Source organism: Stegodyphus dumicola, chromosome 5 (genome assembly GCF_044657685.1).
Source record: "Stegodyphus dumicola isolate Sdum_Otavi_A_Nest chromosome 5, ASM4465768v1".
Taxonomy (NCBI): Eukaryota; Metazoa; Arthropoda; class Arachnida; order Araneae; family Eresidae; genus Stegodyphus; species Stegodyphus dumicola.
The window spans coordinates 187906067-187928428 of NC_140772.1; the positions used below are offsets into that span (position 1 = coordinate 187906067).

At 31.4% G+C, this 22362-nt stretch overlaps 1 protein-coding gene across 5 annotated transcripts in view; it reads right to left on the reverse strand.

The window, feature by feature from the left end:
- LOC118198806 (endothelial cell-selective adhesion molecule-like) overlaps positions 1–21932 on the reverse strand; it is an 847091-nt gene extending 825159 nt beyond the window's left edge. For 2 of the 5 annotated variants that reach the window (XM_085817473.1, XM_085817475.1), the window contains exons 1-2: positions 21744–21931; positions 11334–11421 (exon numbers count right to left, since the gene is read on the reverse strand). The gene's annotated coding sequence lies outside the window, so the exon portion shown is untranslated. Of the gene's footprint in view, positions 1–11333; positions 11422–21743 lie in introns of all 5 variants that reach the window. The other 3 variants (XM_085817472.1, XM_085817474.1, XM_085817476.1) reach the window with 2 other exon arrangements.
- Positions 21933–22362: the final 430 nt, after the last annotated feature.

Sequence of the window (22362 nt, forward strand, 5' to 3'; positions counted from 1 at the left end):
ATTTTTTCCAAAATGGATTGTAAAATGGGTTCAAAATAGATTTTTCGTTAGGTTTATACCTACGTACGTATATATCTCGTATACTGGAAAAACGATTAGTTGTAGAAACGTTGAAATTTAGTGGGACTACATAACATCTGGTTGCGCTCCTCCTATTTTTTTTTTGCAATCCTCAGTATATATATATATATTGCCAAACTAATTTCAGCCAATCACCTGCTTTAATTTTAGTCATATCAAAGATTATTTCTTTGGCAGAATAGTTACTTTTCGATCATAGCTGAATACAAATAATTTTTATATACACCGATTAAAAGCTACGACGTCATTTCAGGAAGGGAAGCAAATGCGTCGTGGAGTTGTTTGAATGACAGAATTCAGAGAAAATGTGAAGCCTTGTGCCCGTGACTCAGTATTTATATTTCGTAGGTGCAGAGAATATTCCAAGCTAAAATTATTGGACAATATTAGTTTTAGTTACTTTTTCATGTAACATATAACAAAACACGATGGCTGCTTTAAATAATAATGGCAGACCTCAAAATTAACATTCTAAATTTGGTGCTCACTCCCTAAACTCATTTGTTCTCCAGAATTCGAGATCATTCCAAATTACATATATATATATAATCAATTTCCAGATATAGGAAGATAAAGGTAAATATAATCAAATAGTAAGTCATGTGAAAAAAGGAATCCTTACTATCCTATCTAAGGAAAGGCGTGGCGAAGTAATATAATTAATGCTATTGGACGTGAAACATGAACCGTAACAACTTACTAAAGGTGTACTAAAATGAATAAGTAAATTCATTAAATCAACGTCGAAAACTACACTTGACATAATACCAAAAATTTGACATAAAGGTGGACAAAATAAAAACATAGTATTAATCTCCCTTGTTTACTGTTTCAAACAGGTTTATCAAGAGAAGAGTGCTTGAAATTTTAAACTTGGTCGATTAATGAGTTCCGAATGCCTGTCTCGTTCCTCTGCGCCATGAGACTTAACACATTTCCGAAGTAATAATTAATATTTACGATTCCAAATGAGTTCAGAGCTTTCGCTAGATGCATTCATACTCTAAGAAAACAAATATACACTTAAACCAATAATTAGGGGTAAATGCATAAGCGAAAAAAAGTAAATAAATAAATAAATAAAAAGACAAAACTAAGTAAAACGTAAACGCAAATGAACAAAAATAATTCCACAATACTCAAAGTGGAAAAAGTTGCAAAAACCAAGAAAATTATGAAATCGTAATGAACTAATCGAAAAAACCGATTTAGTCCAGATCCTTTTTACAGTAAACAACTGGGGTGTCTCAATTATTTAAAGAAAAGGCTTATTTGTTATATTGTATACACAACCCCTTACCCGGCTTAAAAATCCTTACCTGCCCTTGTTTTCGCAATCGTTGGTTGTAGTCATATACTTCCAATTATAGAAGTGTTTTAAATGAGGAAAATATTTATATTTTAGCAGTGTGAAAATAAAAAAAGTTCAGTTTGGACAAATAACGAAATCTAACTTTTAATGCGGTCTCGCGGTTCCTATACTTACATTTGGAAGATTTATACTTGTTTTGAGCAAATAAAAATACAGAACGTTTGATTCCAGTACGAAAAAAATTGACTGGGGTATTTAACTTCAAAATGTGCAGTTTTTGATGTCATTTTTAAATTTGCCTTGGGGATCGGTTAAAATAGCATAATTCAAGGGAATAATATCATATGAAGTGCAGCAAGGAATGGTTATAAGAAATGGCAAAAAATGAGTAAAGCATGAGATGCATAGCTCATCTTTCAGATTTAATAGATATATAGTTGTCCGATAATTGAGTGATTTAAAAGTAATGAACACACTTTTTAAATGTTTATTTTTTATATTATGTAGAACTGAAAAAAATTAAAACATGCTAAATTTAAAATATAGTTCGCTATTCAATTTTAAAATATTTACAGCATTTTATAATAAATGAAATTTGCTTCTAATAACATTAATCTTCACGTCCATGCAGACTCATATGATTTCTTCTGGGAAATATTTTTTTTCAAAACTGAGTTTTTTCTTGCGTACAATATTGTTTATCTGAAAATTACGATGGTGATATTTCTAAACACTTTTGCATAACCCTTTTATATCATCATGAAATCTTTCACGTGGTTTTTATGAAGACATGATTGAGTTTAACAGAAGAAGAAAGAGTGTTAAATTGTCTTTCTTGGTTATTACTATAATGACTACTAGGCACATTTTCTTAGGAATTCTAGCATAGGGGTCTTTTCATATTTGCAAGCAGGATTTCTTAATTTGGTTAATCTTCGAATTATGGTAACTTGGCGATTTTTTGGTAAAAATTTGTCGACCAACCCTGCTACAGCAACCTGCTAGTTTTTTCTTTTTGGGGAGACGCCATTTTGTTTTCACGAAATAAAGAGTTTTTTTTTTTTTTTTTTTTTTTTTTTTTTTTCCACTCAACATTTTTTTTCCAACAATCTGCTAGCCGAATTACGCTTATGCTAGAACTTTTATGGAACAGAAGTGCTTAATCATGACGAAGATTAGGTGCGAAATTGGGAGAAAATGCAGAATCGTCCACTGCTTGCCGCGTTTTTTAAGAATTGCACATACACGGTATCATCCATGTACACATCGTCCTAATTTCACTTTAAAAAATCCCAGAATTGCACAAAAATGGCATTGCGCACATTCTTGACTTTATCCATATACACTGCTAAAGTCCTAGCTTGTAACCTTTATCGCCTTACCAAAATGTAGCCAAACTACCTGTTACCATATTCCAAAGATTAGCCCTTAATTTTTCGCATGTGTTTCATTTATACTATACATGTTCTATCAAGAGGTCATTTATGGTGTTATCCTTTTGCGGCAAATTATTAATCGGCAAATTTAATATTCCTTATTAGAATTTTCAACTAGAAAACTGAATTATAATTAGTCACGTAGATAACTAAATCTAGTTTCGAAACATACTTGAAAAACTAAAGAATGCACATTTGGCGATTTTTCTGTGAATAATTATTGATGATTAAGATGATGCAAATTCCAAGCAAGTAGCCTAATAGCGATGGAATATACATATTCTCATGCACACTCCATTATTTACACGAAAATGATTCTCTGATTTCAACTTCGAACTGGGTCTGATTATTCTAATCAATAAAGCAAAAAGTATCTACCAGTTTATCCTCTCATGAAATTGACATTCTAGAACGTCTAATATAGCGAGCTGCTAACCGTAACTCCAGTTTCTGCATGAAAGAATCAACTTACTTCTCTTTCTACTTTTCTCACTTGGCTGTAAATGATGCCTTACCATATGATTTATATATCCAGCTGATGAACACGAGAAACATGTACACTGTAAGGATGAGAAGAATGGTCGTAAAACCAAGATAATTGTATAACTAAAATAAAAGAAATCTTTCATAATATCCACTTCACATTAAATTACCTACCTACCTGCATAAAAGCTTATTTTGAGCCTTCATTATTAGGACTATAAATTACAAACAACTCGGTACTTACGTATCAACGCAACCACTTTGGCGCAATTTGGCGATTTTTTTACAAATGAAAAGTTAGAAGTTACTTGTCGAGAGAAAGTTTGTGCTTTTCGCGACTTTTTTTTTTTTTTTTTTTTTTTTTTTTAGAAAGATTCTCACACAGTCTTTATTTATAGTAATTTGGTAAAATTTATCAAGATATTAAAAAATATATACTTTAGCAATTTAAAATGTAGATTTTAATTATTAAATATAGAATACATGATATATTAAAAAAGTAAAACACTTACATTCTTATTCGAATTTTACTGTAATTTTTTGCCTTGTTTCCCAAAGTACACTTCCATCTGTTTTCACTTAAACAATCATTAGAGGCCTGCGGAGACTCGGCTTCTTTCAAACCTTGGCAACAGCGGTTACCGAGGATTGGTTTGATCTATATGATATGACAAAGCTCAACTAGGGCTATCTGCCTAAGGGGAGGGATGTCTTCGTCATGGACATTCTAAATGAAACTGGCTCGTAGACACGTTACACATGAAAACCGAAAACGCCCATGCATCCAACCCGATCTCCTGGAATAGAGCCTAGGTCGGAACCACCAGTGTTGAGTGATTTTACCCTTCGGCCGCTGGTGGGCTCCCGGTTGCCTAGGAAAAACATTTCCTCATCTTCTTTCTTTAAAAAAAAAAAAAAAAAAAATCAGCAAAATTCTCTATTGCCTGCAGAAATTTTACAATAGTTTCTTCCATTGTTGACAAATTCTACAAGCTCATATTTTGAAACTAAAGAAAAAAAAATTGGCGATTTGTTTGTAACAACTGTTGGAACTCGGAATGCAACAGAAAAGAAAGCGTACTAAAATGGTGGCATTGCTTGACTGTAAGATTATTACGGGCATGGTTGTCAGAGTTTGGCCCATTCTGAAAATTTGGCGACTTCTACTGAGGCAGATGCGTCTATACGCAAGTACCGAACACTCGATCACATTTGCTAAATTCCACTGCATAAATATTTTAGAAATATTAGAAGAGTACAATATGCTTACTACACTCTTCAAAAGTTCCTGAAACATCTCATGGAAAATAATTAATTAAGTATATAAAAATTACTGTTTCAAGTTGACTAAATCATTAAAAATATAGCCATAAACTGTAAATACTGAAACGAATTATGATCGCAACTTCACATACAAAGTAAATATTTTACTTACTTCGAAATACTTGTAGGTTTAAAATAATAAAATTAATATTCATCTAGAACACTTTCACTCGCTATCATTTCCTTTGAAACTGGCGATTTTATTTTTAGAAACACCCTGTATTTTGTTTCCAGCTTATTTAATTTGATATGTTGAATCATAACTTTAATTTAGTTACTCCCAAGAGCAAATTTTGCTCCAACGTTTCTAGAACTACAAGTGATTCCAACTAAAATAAAAACTCCGAGTGCTGAATTTCAATGAATGTGATTATAAAATCAATGCTAATTCAGATCTCTTTTTCAGTTACTTTAAAACAACACAAAATTTGAAAAGGAGGAGAAAATTAAAAAGGAAAAATTATGGTTTAGTTACTTCCGTTACATAATCAGAAATGTTTGTTCAACATGCTAGATACAAAAACAGAATACAATAGAACAACAGAAAGAGCAAGAGAATTGCAAAGAGAAATTTTCCTTTCTTGCTAATTTAATTGAAGAAATTTAAAAATAGTTTTTCGCTATTCGAATTAAAAATGAGTCATGCATTACCTTAAAGTACTGGACAGAAGTTTATTAGAATTCAAACAGTTTCAGATTTTTTTAGATTTTACCATAGAATTACATTGATTTCATTATTACATGGATCGAGTAGTAAAATGTTTTTTCTTGCTATCATTCTTAATCAAATTATCGCGACATATTAATTTAATATTTTTCTTATTTTATCAGGTTATTATGGCATTCTGATTGTCTACATATTACAAATAAATGAAATGTATTATTATTTATTCACATACCAATTGGTTACGATTCCATTTTGAGGACCGAAAAAAATCGCCAAACTATTATTGATGCCAATGCTGCCAAAAATAATTCCGGCTACCTTAACGCAAGAAAGTGAGTATAATAGTAAATAACTATCTAAAGATTATTGTTTTAATTTACTATATGAAAGGTTAATTTCATATAATACATTTTTATTATTATAATTTATATAAAAATGGCTGAACATAACTGAATAGAAAAGAGTAAATAACTATTTCAGATCATTATTATAATTTATATTAAAAAAGTCTAAACGTAATTGAATGGATTCCTGCATCGCTATTTCGCTAGTTATCGCTAAAGCATAATTTACGCAATCCGAAATCAGCGCGTACACTACTAGATTTGGCTCTCTGTTAAATGGACGCGTTTGCTAGATTTGGCGCTTTTGCGCATACATTTTCGTTGCAATTTTTTACGGTCCTCAAAACGGAATAATATCAAAAAGGGTTAACGGCCTATTGAAATTTTCTTTATTTCATACAGGAACCACATACCCGAGCTTACGTTATTAGTCCAGACATCGCTGAACATAAAGCTACAATTACAGTTCCAGTGTTAATCATCGCATATCAGACAAATTGCGAGGCTGTGGGTTTCTCAAGAAGGGATTTTAGTATAATAGTGTTTTCATGGCTTTGCTGAAGACGTAAAAAGATATCTATTTATGCAGCGAAACATCCTAAAAAAAATTCCGCTTGGAATGATTGCAGTATTATTCGATGTAACAACATCAATAATAAATGCGAAATCTTTAGAGAAGAAAGAGGACTGGAAATAAATGCAACGAGTCCTGTTGATATCGTTTCGCATCACGGACAGTTTGAAGAACTGTCTTTACAGTAAATCTCTAAATTCCTGTGGCGATAAAATAGTCATCACGTGGTGCAATCAAAAGTGAAGCCAGATTTTTCTCTGTACCAAAACATAACACTCTATATGTTATATGATGCAAAGCCTTTTAATAATGCTGCTTTGATTATGCCATTCTGTTTACATACAGTGTGCTAAAATATAGGAAGTATAAGGAGTACATCTCTTAAATACATTTAAAAAATCGATGGTTCGTGTGACGATTACAATGAAAGAAGATATGTTAATGCTTCAGTTGAAGATGTAGTGGAATTGACAATTACCGGCGATTCATCTAGAAAGCCAATAGGTGAAGATACTTTACGACTCTTGCAAATAAAATTTGAATAAATCTTACGAGAAATTATAAGAAACGTCAAATATATATTTCGATTAAAGTTGCATATTATAAAGATTAACTAATTATAGAGTTTTTGTTCCTGTAACTGGACATTTTTGCAAGAAACTCAACTGCTCATCTTTAGATGAATATTATAGATCATGTATAGCTTGCGTATTTTTTTTATTCCGTATATTTGCATATATATGTTAATACGTTACTTTTAGGAAAGAGAGATCCAGCCCTGTTAACTGTCGATAAATCCTCGGCCGAATATCAGATTTTTGTATTATTCAATTTAATAGCAGTTCTTGAATTGTATATATAATGCTAGAGCTTGTTTAACCTTCCAAAACATTCTCTGAATTTTGTCGCATAATTTTTCGACCGCAATATTAAAACGCTTACAATCTTAAGGGATCGTAGCTCTACTTTAAATTTTTTACTGTTTACGATTGTTTTAATGTGATATTTTATTTAATTTCATTGCTAATTAAAACATTTAACTGATTATTTCTACCATTGTTCTATTTATAGAAAGCTCAAAATATATATGATTTAATATAAAGGAACCTCTCAAAAAAATTGCAGTCGGAAACCTTTAGATTTAAGTCTAATACATCAAGTTAGCTCCACATTAAAGGTTTAAATTTCAAGTTAAAGCGTAAATAAACACAAAAACATGTATTTAATTTTCTTACCTTAAACGAAAAATGTTGCCAAATCAAAGAAATCGTTACTGTTCAATAAAATTTAAAAAGAATTCCAGTTCTAAAATCTAATTCTTTTGATTCCTTTATTTCTTCAGCAGAAAAAAAGAGCACAGAAAAATAACAAAATATTAAAAATTATATTATTTCATTTAAAAACATAATATAGAAAGAATTTCAATTCAACATTACTAAAAATGAATAAATTATCATTCGATTTCATTTTGAATGCGATAAAAAATACATTTAGGAATTTTTCTTTACACGTTATTTGAAACTTTATCACATTTATAGCATAAAATGAACACTTTTTAAATATTCAATTTCTTATCCTAATTCATAACACATTTTTGTAAGTTAATGATGTAATATATTTTCCAGTAGTAATAGCGTGCAGTCATGCTTTTAATTCGTGTTTGTAACGAGTTAAACTGAAAGTAATAATAATTCATCGCAATTTTTATTTCTATTCTCTGTGTTAAAATGGCTCAACATACAATAAATCGAACATCCAAAATTCACGTATTTGTTAATGCATTGCATTTTCTCATTACTCATATTATTGGCAATAACTTTAATGAAAACTTCCGTTCCTTTCGAATTCCTCTGGTATTTGATTCATATAATTTTTGTCAGTCTGCTTCACCAATCCGGTACAGTTCCAGATTCGAGCACACTAGCACCATGTTAGACGTACTTGTTTTTGCACAGGTTGAAGGAAAGTAGCATAATGGTCGGCGTTAGCTTGGAATCCGCTGTAATGAGTCACGTATAATTGATTAGTTTTAATTGTTGTGGAAAGCATAAGTCAAATTGTTGATACGTATGAGTCGGATACTATTAGAAGCAGTTCTGAACCATGGCCACCTTTTTCTATTCTATTATCGCCGTAGGTTCAGTGCTGCTTTCTTCAGGTAATAGCTGAAACAACAAATGCTGGAAGCTATCGTTTTATAGCCTTTCATTCAACCCTGTTTAATCACTTCATTGCTCCAATCCAAATGTCGAACGATTTTTCTAATCCAGTCTTCTTCAGTCCAATGATATTTCTGTCCTCAAACTGTGACAAATACTCGTAATGAATGCAGGCTCACCTGAGATTCGTTGTTAGAGCTAAGGTAGGTAGTGCAGAAAAACTCTAATGGAAGCTCTGTATTCAAAATCGAGTTTCTCTCATGAACGCACTTTCCGAATGATTTGTTTCGATGCCCTAAAACTCTGGCCATTCGCTTATGTGGCGCCAAATTTTACTCGTTTGCATGTTAGGTTGAACGATATATGCATACGAAGCTTCTTAGCATTCGAATTATTTTTTCACGGTACGTGTGTATTTTTATGTTTTGCAATGTTTTCTTTTAAATAAGTACGTTAGTTGAAAACGCAAAATCCATGTTAAGGTTCTTGAACTTTTTCTTCCTTTTTTGGAAAAACGTTTATTATTTTTACATAGTTCCATATTAACGACGCCTATTGGCCCGAAAGTGACATTAGTCCCAAATGGTTTATAAAGTCTCGAAAAGGCATTTTGCATTGAATCACCATAAACACAATATCATTTTACAAATTGTTGCCACCAAATATTATCGTTCCCTATCTTATTTAAAGAAATTAAATAATAAAGAATCTGCATGAATGTATGATTCCACAACCATTTGGAAAAAACACCAAATCGAAGAGCCATCGAATTTTGAATAACGTAGTCCTCCACCCGAACATGGGAACATAGAAGTTCGAATTTTGAATTTCGAATTTATTTTATTACCTATTTCATATTTTGCAAAACTGTAACGAATTTTTTGGTTAACAAAGTTAAAGATTTGGAAGCGAGCAATGGCAACATTGTACGGAAAAAAAAAAAAAATATTTCCAACGCACGGAACTATTTGTTTGAAATAATTGAGTATGGATACGATAACCCGAGAAAAGACTGAAAAAAAACAGAAAAATGTATGCCAAAATTTAACGCTGCAGTAGGGATTCTAAACGTGTATCGCTATGCCGCTTTTAAAATTTTCCTGTGTAATTGTCTTTGGCATATGCGCGAAGAAAATTATGTTTATTAACATAACTAAAAAAAGACACAAAAATGAGTTTGTAGACGTGAGTGTATAAGCAGACTGGTAGATTGCGAGCTCAGAAAGAGCGTAAAAACCTTAACAAACCTTTTTGGGCGACCGTTAAAGTCTGAAACCTTTCAGATATTTTTAGCCCAAAAGACCGTTGGCACAGAAGAGCTATTAATCTCGAACGGCATTTTGTGTCGGTTTACTATAAACGGCATAACACTTTTTAATTTGTTGTCACCAAATATTATCGCCCTGTATTATTTCAATATTTTTTTGTTATTAAGAATCTGCATATACGATACGTATATACGTTCCTCGTACTGTGAAAAAACGACTTTACCTACAGCCATTACAGTTTGAATAATGCTGTCCTCCACCCAAACATGTGCGTCTGGAAGTCCTAATTTTGAATTTCGAATTTTATAATTCATATTTTGTAAAACTAAGGAATTTGTGATTAACAAACCCAACGATTTCAAAGCGAACAATGGCAACATTATACGAAAACAAAAATCTCTAGCGCGCGAGACTGTCTATCGGAAATTATAAAGATATGCTGTTTTTAAATACTTTTATCCTCAAACGACATTAGCCCAAATGCTCTCGAAACGTGCATGTGCGTAAATGAACATAAAGTTGCCTATGAGCATAATGTATAATCTGAAATTCTTCAAATTTTTTTTTCATCATTTTTCGCATTTTGTTTCATATACTTTAAAATTTTAATGAAATGAATTATTAAAATGAGAACTCTGTTTAACCGAAATATTGAAGAAAATAAGCAGCGAATGAGTGATAAAAATTCCGTGCACATTTGTAATAATTTTTTTTCACTATTACATTTTTTTCTAACTGTACTTTACAGTGAAAATAATTAATTTTGGTATTATATGTAAATACACTAAACTAGGGAACCTTTACCAGGAGCTGATTTTCATGCATTCTGCCGATCAAAATGTGCGTAGATATAGCTGTCAAGAAGCTTTACGAGAGAAAAAAATTAAAGAAACTAACTGTTTTTTAAATAAAGAAGGCCTAGTTAAAGAGAAGCCTATTAACTGATATTGATTGGTTGGCCTTTACCTTATATTAAAACTATCATTTTGATAGAATCATGTTCTTTCTCAAAGGGGTTAGTTTTTTTATTCCAAAATAATGTTAACGAAACAGTTTGGATCTAATGGTAAGTAATTTCAATATAGTATGTTTTAAGAGTTAAAAAAAGTGAGAAAAGAGACAATTTGTATCTCCTATTCTTATTGACAGAACGACAAAATACAAGTACTTGCAGATACATGTTATACTTGTATATAATTGATATTACATGTATATTTCGACACAATTCCTGATATAATATGCCAATTTTATTTCCTGTTTTACTTACACTTCTATTATTATGTTTAAGAATTGTTAACAAAACAGCATTCCAAATTTTAGTTTAATGAAACTAACAGACTTGTATTTAAATTAAATTTTCTTATTTTCATTTATAACTAGCGATTTCGGCTTAATTTAGACGAAATTCAAATATTTTGTCTATATATTCTTAAAATTTATTTATATCAGATATTTTGTCTAGTGTGTTCTTAAAACTTTAGATACTTTTTGTAAATTTGTTAGAAAATAGTTTTGAATTTTAACAATTTGCATCCCTTATCTTGTGCAGTCTTCGTAAGCATATTTAATAAATGCTAATGAGAGCATAAAAACGCTTGAAGGAATATTTAAATTTGATACAAGATTAAAAGCAAAAATAATTTCAAATCTTAAAATACCTTGCTATATAATATTATTCATATTTACCGTTACGTTCATGGGAGATTCTTCTTTCTACTTTTCCTGACTTATGTCCTCAACGAATTTATCAGCTTTTACCCGAATAATATGTTAACTACAATAAAATAAAAATTAAAAAATTATTTTACTAAACTTAATTATATTAAAACTTGTAATAATGTAACTTAAGCAGCAATGAAAGTGATGAAATTTAATTTTTTTAATAAATTCTATAGCATATTATCTGCATGCTACTTCGAGATCCTTTGGATATTTCATGTGAAAACTCAGGAAGTTTGTTTCGTAACTCAAAGGTTTGTTTTTTACACATGAATAAATATAGTTGCATATTGCGGCCTATGAAAATAAATATTATCTTTAAAAATGTAACAGATTTTTAATTTGTTTAAAATTTAAAGATATTGTAACATGAAAGAATATTCTTTTCAAACCTTTGTGTTTCAGAATGGTAAATAACAATTGCTTCATGTTTCGTCATACGTTTTATCTTTCTTGCTATGGAGAATCCTCTCCAGCAGATGGTTATGTTGATCTTAGATTTAGTCTGCCTTATATACCCATAAATTATATTACATTCTCTGCAAACTTTCATTAAGGATTATGAAACATACACGAGACCAATTTTCCCAAAACAAACGGGCTTTTGAGTCGGATGCTCTACGAGTAGGTGGCTTGTTTTCATGTTAGGCAAGAGAAAAACTATAAAAATGCTTATTACAACAGCATTTGCTTGAATTTAAATCCATTTCGATCTACCAGTATATATCCAAATTATGTGCTATAACACTTAAGGTCGTAACTTTCACAGATACGTTTCAAGTACTAATGGCATATTTACAGATATTATTATAAATTTTTAAATATAATATTTTTCACTAAATATGGTGAAGACATTCATAATTTTCAATCATATATGCAAAATAAGCGCTAACAAACCACGATATTTGAATTCATGCATCATATTGCGCACCATTTAAAAATTAGCCATTAGATAATTCTTACATATCAAACGAAAAAACGTTTAAATGAATTATTAGAATTAATCTTTCAATTCAACTTTCTTATTCATATGCAGTGGGATTTTCTCATCTTTGGAACTCAAATTTCAGTAACTATCGATGACATTCAATATATTCGTTATTAATTATTTGACGATACATTTTTCATTAGTTATAAAACCCTGTTCATCACAAAGATGAGGTTAGGCTGCTGCTAGTCGATGATGTAAGATAGTTTAATTACCTTTGCTATAAGCCTGATAAAAAAGTAGGTACTTACGAAAAATCCCGTCGACTATTTTGGCTTATTAAAGAAAAGACGTCAAACTACGCAATGTTTCGCCAAAAACAGAAAAGTCTTCAAACACGCTGGGTTTGGTGTAACCTTGATTACACATGTTAGTTATTATTCTTGCGAAAATACTCCCTTTTTCCCCTCTATCACGCATTTCCGAAAAAAAAAATTACGAACTTTGGGACCTGCCAACTACAGAAGAGCATGCTGTTGAATATTACCAAAGTTATGGAATCTTACCTTTGGCGCGATTGGCGCCGTCTCTTGTGGTCGACGGGATTTTCCGTAAGTATAAATACCTGCTTACAGTAAAATAGCTGCTTTTACAGTATATCTCCTTAATAAAAAGTGATGGAAATTTTTAATGAAAAATTAAATACAACTAAATGATAACATAATAAATTTGAAAGAAAAATAAGAATAGAACGTTTTTTTCTTGTATTTAGTAAATGGGTGTTTTTGGTTTGGGGCGATTGGCGCCCGCCTCTTCTGGTCGACAGGATTTTCCGCGAGTACTATAAAGGTACATTTCGAGTGTCTTATTTAAAATTTTCTAATATACTTCTTTTTCAATAGCCCGACAGCTCAAGGTGGCCCTAGCCTTCTCAAGAGGCTCTTTCGAGGCCAAATTTCTCCTTGCTAGAGTTCTCCAGTGTTTGGTTTTTATTAGGTAGTCTAGTTTTCTAGGCAGTCTAACCATTTAGGTTTGATCCGTCGTTTTTCCGTGTTGCTTGTTGCTCTGGCTTTGAAGATATTTTTGTTGCATGGTTTTTATCCATTCTGATAGCTTGGACTGCCTTCCTTTGACATTTAATTAAATTAATGATATCAGGTTCATTATATGATTGGCATAATTCCAAATTTGATCTACTAAGCCATACACCACCTTTTTGTTTTCCTCCAAAAATGCTTCTTGAAACCTTCTTTTCAAAAATGCCCAACATGTCCTCGTTCGAGCGCCTCATGGTTGAGGTTTCACAAGCATAGGGTCAAAATTGGTCTTGTAAGGCTCTTACACATCAGTAAAACCTTTGTCTTTCTTTAAAATACATTTGATTTCATAAATTTTCGTATTGCATTGAAGTATCTGTTGGCTGCAATGATTTTTACATTGTATTTCTATAGTAATATTTTTCATGTTGTCAATTTCAGGGCATAAACATGTAAAGCTGTAAACAATTTCAAATTTATATTCTCCAATGTCTAAGTGAGTGTTCTTGAAGTCCGATTTAGTGCATATCGTATATTTCAAAATGTTCTAATATAGAGTTATTTGATTTTTAGAGTAGAAAGGGCTGCAAAATCAGCTGAAAAGTGAAATTGGAAACCTATTATATCACGACAATTTGACGGAGAATAAGGTAACAGTTCACGTTAAATATATTCCGCGCTAATGCATTTTGTGTTAACGACATCCGACTAAATAAGCGTCAAAGAATATGTTCCATATATTATTATAAAAATTTTCACTGTGACATATAGGATTTAAATTTTATTCGCAATCAGCTTTGTGCTAATTTCTTTACGTTCTTTCTTTTCACCTTGTATGCTCACAATACTCGCTAAGATAAAAGTATTATGCAAACTTTACAACAAGCGAAGCAATTTAAAATTTGGTTACAATCTTAATAGAAAGTTCAATAGTATTTCGTTCGAAAAATATCGCTTTGCTGAAAGAACCCACACGTATAGTAGAAATTAAAAATAACGGACAAGTTTGGCAAACTTTGAAACTGCTAGAAAGATGGCCATTTCCTCTGCGACTCAAACCTGAACAGGGTTTATTCTTGTAATCCCGTTGTAATTCTAGCTTTCTGAAATGACACTGTCATTGACTGTAGAAAAAAAAGGAGCATCGCTAATTTATTACTATTTTTAGTTGTAATAACCACAAGTTGTGGCTAATAAAGTTTTCTGTTGATTTTATTCTCGAGTCTTATCTTGTCCCGCATTAGTTACGCAGCAAAATAACCGATAACAATAAAGTGTAACTTCTTAGATCAAACGTAAAGTTTGGGTCCAGCTACTTTAACACGCTGAAGTTATAACTAGTTTAAAAGCTAAATTTATCGTAGTACAATTGCTTATAATTATCTTATGCTGATATACTTTTTTCAGACTTTATATTCAGATTCGACAACACTGAGACGGTAGGTGACCTAAGTTAAAAATTTTATTAGAATGCGAGTGTAATTTTAAAAGAACTTGTTTTCTTTTAATCCTATATTTTTCCTCCGATTGCTTAAATGTTTTAAATTTTAGATTAAAAATTATTATGTTTTTGAAAACAGCAGTAACATATTAATAAAATGCAAAGTTAAGAAAACGAAATTTAAAATTGCAATAAAGACACCACGATGGTCGTCCGACGAAAATATTAAAAAGGAAATAAGAGTTAAAGTCCACTGATTGAAACCCTTTTTTGGCAAACTTAAAACTAGAACAAAACTCAAATTCAAAACTACTTAAATTAATTTTTTATAAAAATTGGTGTTTAGACTTAATTTGAAATATAAAAAATATGTATGTACATATATCAGCATACCCTTTTAGAAAATATCAGATTTTCTGTCAAAATACGGATATTAGCGCAATTTTACATAAAATCTGTATTCTTAAATGCCATGGTCAACTAGAAAGCTAGTGTCAGAAACTATCCGTTATTTTCCAACTGTGAACGCGAACATATGCGTTTGATTAAAAATATTGCGTGATTTGTTTTTTGTATTTGGTAAGTCACAATAGATCCCGTACATTAAAAGTTAAAACAAAATTAATTTTTCCATTAGATTATGCAAATGAAATCCCATTGCGTTTGTAATTAATTACGTGATTCTCAAATTGTTAAGTTTTATTACAGTTTAAATATAAATATACAGTGGAAAATTATTGCGATGCGCACAGTATAATTTATATACAATTCCTTTCAGGCATTTGAAGGAACTTAACGGTAATAAATTATTAACGAAATTATTATAAGATGCATTATTTTTAAATTTTCCTCCTCCTGTATTATAATGACGTTAATGAGATATCATAATACGATTCAATGGATGAAGCAGAATGAGAGATAATATGAATGCTTTTAGTAGAATTTAAGATCTGGTCATAGCGACTTTTATTGACACGAAGACAGAATTAATGGAAATAATTAGGATCATTTGAGCGTCATGATAGAGATTCATTCTGTATTAAATAGCAGCGTAACAACTGAGGTAAAATTGATAATAAAAATTTAATAGTTTGCTCTTAATAAATATTTTCCCCCTCCCTTTCAAGCTTAAAAGAAACTTAATATTCTTTTTTTTAATCAATTGTCCCGTTATCATGAATATGCAATTTAGCATATTAAGCGACAGTTTCAGTAATTGAAGTAATACGCATCAGAGAGAATAATCCATACAACACTCATTGATTTGCAGGATAGAAGTAGGAAGAAACAAAAAAAAAAGTGGCAGCGAATTGCCCATAATAAGTATTTTGATTTTGTTATTTGTGGTTGTTAAAGCAAGAATGGGGTAGAGTAGACTTTAAGGTACCCCTTGTATTATCGCTAAGTTGTTGTGGTAGCCTGAGTACTTGAATGTTATGAAAACCCTATTGTGACGTAATCGGGTGCATGATTCTGGGAAATTTTGAATCATGGGATGCTTTGTAAGCGTTTTTGTGATGTGTGTTGGTTTTATTTTTACAGTGTAGTAAGATTAATTTGAAGTGTCTGTACGATTTGGAGCGAAAGGGGAAAAGAGCTTTAATTGACCGGTGTGTAAATGAAGGTTTACTTAGTAGCCATTATAAGTGTCCTGTATGTAGGAAGGATATGCGTCTAGTCGAACGTAAAAAACCGTTTGGATAGATTTGTAGGAAGAAAGGTTCAGATGGTCATTATGTGAAGCGTTCGATCAGAAAGAGTACCTGTTTTGAAAAAAGTCATTTGAGTATGATTGATATTTTGATTTCTACGTGGCTCTGGGTGAATGAAGCGAACTCGAAAATCACGGTAAGTGAATATTTGCTTTTGGTAGTGCTTAAATGTATAACATTTTTTCCTTTTTTATGTTATTTTATTGTTTGGTTTAAAATGTACTTTATTGAAATTATGTATTTTTTGTTTGTCTATATTGTAGAATTTGGTGCTCCTTTGACTTTTGGTAGATTGGTATATCATTTTAAGTGAAAATATTTCGATGTGTACGTGGACAATGTAAAGCGAGTACGCAATGCAAGTTTGTGCTATTCTGGGATTTTTTTAAGTGAAAATAGGTCGACGTGTACATGGATAAAGTTAAAAAGAGTACGCAATGCAATTTTTGTGCAATTCTGGAATTTTTTTAAGTGAAAATGGGTCGACGTGTACATGAAAAAAGTCAAAGAAGTGCGCAATGCCATTTTTGTGAAATTCGGTGATTTTTTTTAAGTGAAAATAGGTCGACGTGTACATGGATAGAATCAAAGGAGTGCGCAATGGCATTTTTGTGCATTTCGGGGATTTATTTTAAGTGAAAATAAGTCGATGTGTACATGGATACAGAGTTTGTGCAGTTGTTTGTCTTGTTATTTTGGCTTTGTGTAGCGGCGATTTTTGGCGCAAAAATCGCCGCTTCGCAAACCAAAATAACGAGTCAAAGAAATTCAAAAATCGGTATCCATGTACCGCCAAAAATCGCCGAGTTTCGCCAAGGGGTACCCTAAGCTATACTTTTACCCAAGAATGTACAGAAAACTGAGCAAAACATTTTAGCAGGTGCAAATTATATCTCACAGGTCTATTATGCCAAACATAAAACTTGAACCTGTCTTTCTTCTCCATCACCAGGAAGAATTCCATTCTAAAACAAAAGTAAACCATTTTATCCTTGAAGCGATGTTACTCAAGACTTCACTAAAAATCCAATGATTCACGACAAATTGGTGTAACAGCAGTGCTGAAATCAACGCCGTTTTACAGTTTCATTCATTTGTAAATCGCGACATGTTCTGAACCAGCAGACCCCTAGATTTCTGTACTTAAGTAAGTAAAGTATTTGTTACTTAAAATACGAAAATAATAATAAAAAATTCTCCTTTTGCTTCCAAAATCAAGCATTTTCACACAATACAGACGTCTATTTTTCTTTAGTGCACATGAACTCATATCGATTTCATAACATCGATTTAACTTTCAGAAAAAAAAATTCATTTGAACTAATTATTGTATACGTATAGCAAGCATTCTTAAAAACTGTACCCAGTTTAACAAACTTTAACATGTTACCATACTGTTTCTTTAAAGATACAGTAAGTGTAAAACCTATTCGTACAAGAGTGGTTTCATGAAAGAAGCAATAGTTTCAGCTCGCTAATTCTATCTAAAGGCAATAGCTAATAAAAAAATCTACCAAATACAATTACAAAAACAATACGAAAAAGATTAAATTAGATTTAAAATATACAGGAAAGTAAAAGTTGGAGATTTATTGGCGCATAAAAAGTATTCATATATTTAAACAAATGAAAAATTGGAAAAAAATTTTGGTAGCATTTTTTAATTGCTTTAGTTAGCTTTTCGTTGATAATTGAAGTCATTTATCTTGCGGGTTACACAAAATTCCCGAGTGTACTTTGTGATACGAAACGTAAAATTTTAATATGGGTGTAAATGTAAAGAAACTACTATTTACGAAAAAGAATTAATCTTGAAGCTTCGTAAAGGCAATAAATCGTACAATGAAAAGATCCGAAAGAAAGTGCTCTTAAGCTTATAGCAAAATTTAGAAATATGAGAAGAGTATTCGTAAGTACAATTCCAAATGCATGCAGAAAACAAGATTTCTATGGCCGAGTTGCGAGACGAAACTTCTTTGAGTGAGAGCAGTCGGAAATTACGATTATCCTTCGCCAGAAATACGTGAATGAGAGCTCAGAGTTCTGTAAGAACATTATTTTTTCACATGAAAGTAAATTTAGTATTTTTGGAGTGGACTGAAAGCGAATGTTATGGTAGAAACGAAATACAGAATTGCATCCAAGGAATTTACGATCAACAGTGAAACATGGAGGTGGAGTAGTATTGGTTTGGAGTTGCATGTATGAATGCTTCCGGGTCAGTAATTTAGTCATCATAATGGCATTATGAACCATCTGCTGCACAGTTATTTTTCGAAAAGTAATTTAAGGTCTAGTGCGACAAAAATGGGTTTGGATAGTAAATATATTTTCAAGTATGATAATGAACCCAAGCACACATCCTTAACTTCATGGCTCTGGATAGTATGTAACAGCCCAAAGTTTATGTAATATCTTCCTCAGTCACCCGACTTCAATCCCATTGAGAATTTATGGGAAACTCTTGAAATGTTAGATCCAGGCACATTTCTAAAGAAAATGACATAATAACTGCTCTTAAACAAGAATGGAGTCCATATCTAGCTGAGTAACAGCAAATTTGATTGAATCAATGCCAAGCAGACTCGAAGCCGTTACTCACGCTAAAGGATATCCTATAAGGTTGTAGAGACATTAGGATTTTTTGGAAGCAGGCAAGATGAAAAATTAACAACTGCCTTCGCCGGGAATCGAACTACGGACTTCTAGAATACCGGCCCAGCGTGCAGAACCACTACACCACGAAGGACGCTAGGAAAGTGGGAGAAATACCTTATATGCTCCCCTTTTTAAAGGGCGACTAGGGTTCTAAGGGACCTAGTCGCCAAATCCTGGGTGCGGAGAATCATCATCCACAACCCTTTTTTAGTTCGGGCGAAACTGTAGAGACATTAGGATTTTTTGGAAGCAGGCAAGATGAAAAATTAACAACCGCCTTCGCCGGGAATCGAACCACGGACCTCTGGAATACCGGCCCAGCGTGCAGAACCACTGCACCACGAAGGACGCTAGGAAAGTGGGAGAAATTCCTTATATGCTCCCCTTTTTAAAGGGCGACTAGGGTTTTAAGGGACCTAGTCGCCAAATCCTGGGTGCGGAGAATCATCATCCACAACCCTTTTGTAGTTCGGGAGAAACTGTAGAGACATTAGGATTTTTTGGAAGCAGGCAAGATGAAAAATTAACAACCGCCTTCGCCGGGAATCGAACCACGGACCTCTGGAATACCGGCCCAGCGTGCAGAACCACTGCACCACGAAGGACGCTAGGAAAGTGGGAGAAATTCCTTATAGTGTATTAACTTAAATATACTTATCAAAATATTCAACATTATGCATAACGCACGAATACGTTTTAGACCACAAGATGATGGGTTGTTTATGTTTCGTAAATGTCTCATTTATGCATGCATTTATTTTCCTGTTAATTTCACATGAAAATATAAAAGTATGTTCATTATAATTAATTACTGTGGAATTTATAGCTTTTATCAACGGGGCATAAAACTTATACGAATACTTTGTACACTCATTATATAATCATAATTTACCACAAAATATATGGAAATAAATTTAGCTTTAGAATGTGCAATATTTGTCAATAAATTAGGTAAAACGTGGTAAATAAATCGACAATACGAATAAAGTCAAACATAAATCTAGGAGTGAAAAAGCTTCAAAATGTTGCATTCATTAACTGGTGCAAAGTTTTAAGCAATGTAATGTATCCATAAATTAAAAATATAGACTTAAATTAATACCTTGTTGTTACTGAAATACCTTGTTGCAACTGAAAGATTTTTGTATTCTGCTAAATATCTCTCAATATGACAATAGAAATTTTATTAGAAAAAAATAGAACACACTTTACCTTCTTTATTTTTGCTACCGGATGAAATTTTATAAGTTTATCATTATTTTCTTATAGACGAAAATTCTCCGGATAAACTTAAACATAAGCATTATTATTATTTTATAAACGCAAACGATTATTATTATAAATGTAAACGGTTATTGTTTTCCTATAACGCAAATGATATTTCAATGCTAAAAGAGGATTTAGACGTAGCTGAAAATTGAATAGGATTTTGAAAGAAATATTTAAATAAAATATATTCTTATTCAATGAGCCTTACAAATTTTCAAACCCATTTAAATATTTTCTATTTCTCCATCGATACGCTAAGAGAATATTTTATAATATATTATATATAAAACATATTATGTATTCTATTATGAATATTTTATTCCTTATCGATAAAACAAATTTAAATCAAATGCAATATATCTTTGGGCCATTAAGCGCCTATAAATGTGTTTCAAATGCAAGTTTTAATATATATATAGTTAAAAGAACAAAAATCCAGACATTTTACTACCATAATTTAAAAAATGTGCTTAATATAAGTATCAGGACGATGAAAAATATATTATATTTTATTTTAAAACAAAATATAATTTGCAAATTATATTTTGTTTAAAATCACCACATTTTGAAAAGAAACAGGAAAATTAATAAAAGCAAAACAAACATACGTTAGAAAAAAATATTCCACTGTAAATCATTTGAGAATCTAACCTTTTACCTGCATTTGCTACAATGCGTAGTTTAAATTGAGATTATTTTATATTTGAAATGATAGGAATTAAAATTTCTCCGTCTTCAAATCTTCAAATTAGCAAACTTCTCTGTCTTTAAATCTGAACGCGAAAAACCAGTGAAAACAAAGCAAACAAACATGAGAATATATTTTTCATTCCACAGTAAATATATATATAATCTTCTAGCTACAGATGCTATGAGATTGTTTAATATATTCAATGATAGGAATCAAACTTTATCTTAGATCAAATCTTTAAACTAACCTATTCCTCTGTCTTTAAATCAGAACAAAGAAAACATACTAAAACAATTTTCATGCCACAGCATATCATTTGATAACCCAACCTTTTAGCTACAGATGCTACAAATCTGTAATTTGAATTGAAACTGCTTTATATATGCAGTGATATGAATTCAAATATCTATCTTTAAAGTTTCAAAATAATTATAAAGCTATATTTTCTTCAGAAATGTGGTTACTTAAACGATTAGAAAATATTTATAGACAAAATAAAACCAAGAGCCGAAAATAGAATTTGCGTTAGAAGATATATCTTAGCAATATCGGCGTATTTAAATGCAAAAGTTGTAATAAAACTGCATTTTGTAATCATGATATAGTTGTATGTTTAAATAAATTTTAAAACAGGTACTCACAGTAAAATATATCCCACTCTTCCAAAGCACACCGTAAAAATTTATCTCATACACTAAACAGGTGACAAGCTGAAACACGAACCGAAACCTGTGCAGCAATACTAGCAACGTAAAGGATGTAGAGCCGCTGCCAAACTCAAAAGAGAAATGATACTGAAACGAATGAGGAGAATTCGCGGGAAACAGACTGACGGGAGATCCGCAAATGGGAGATTTGCTTGAGTGTAGCAGCGCACTCTCGTGGTCACACTAGAAATGGATTTTTTAAGGCAAAGATTACACATATATATATTTTTACCCAAATACATCACGATCATGGTTATCCGAACCATTTTGGAGGAGCAGATCGTCTTCAAATAGCACATTTTTCCTGGATGATCACCACAAACTATTTTCGGCGCTCAAAAGTAGATAAATAACTGAAGATATAAAAAACTACTAATCTGAAGTAGATATAAATAACTTATAATCTGAATACAGAAATATATTTTCATATAATCGAATATATTTAGTTTTCATTCATTCTATATTACTATATTTTTAGACTGTTCTGTTATTTAAAATTTAAGTTGTTACGTTTAAAAAAAAAATAAACATTTACTCATTTCTGAGGTTTAAG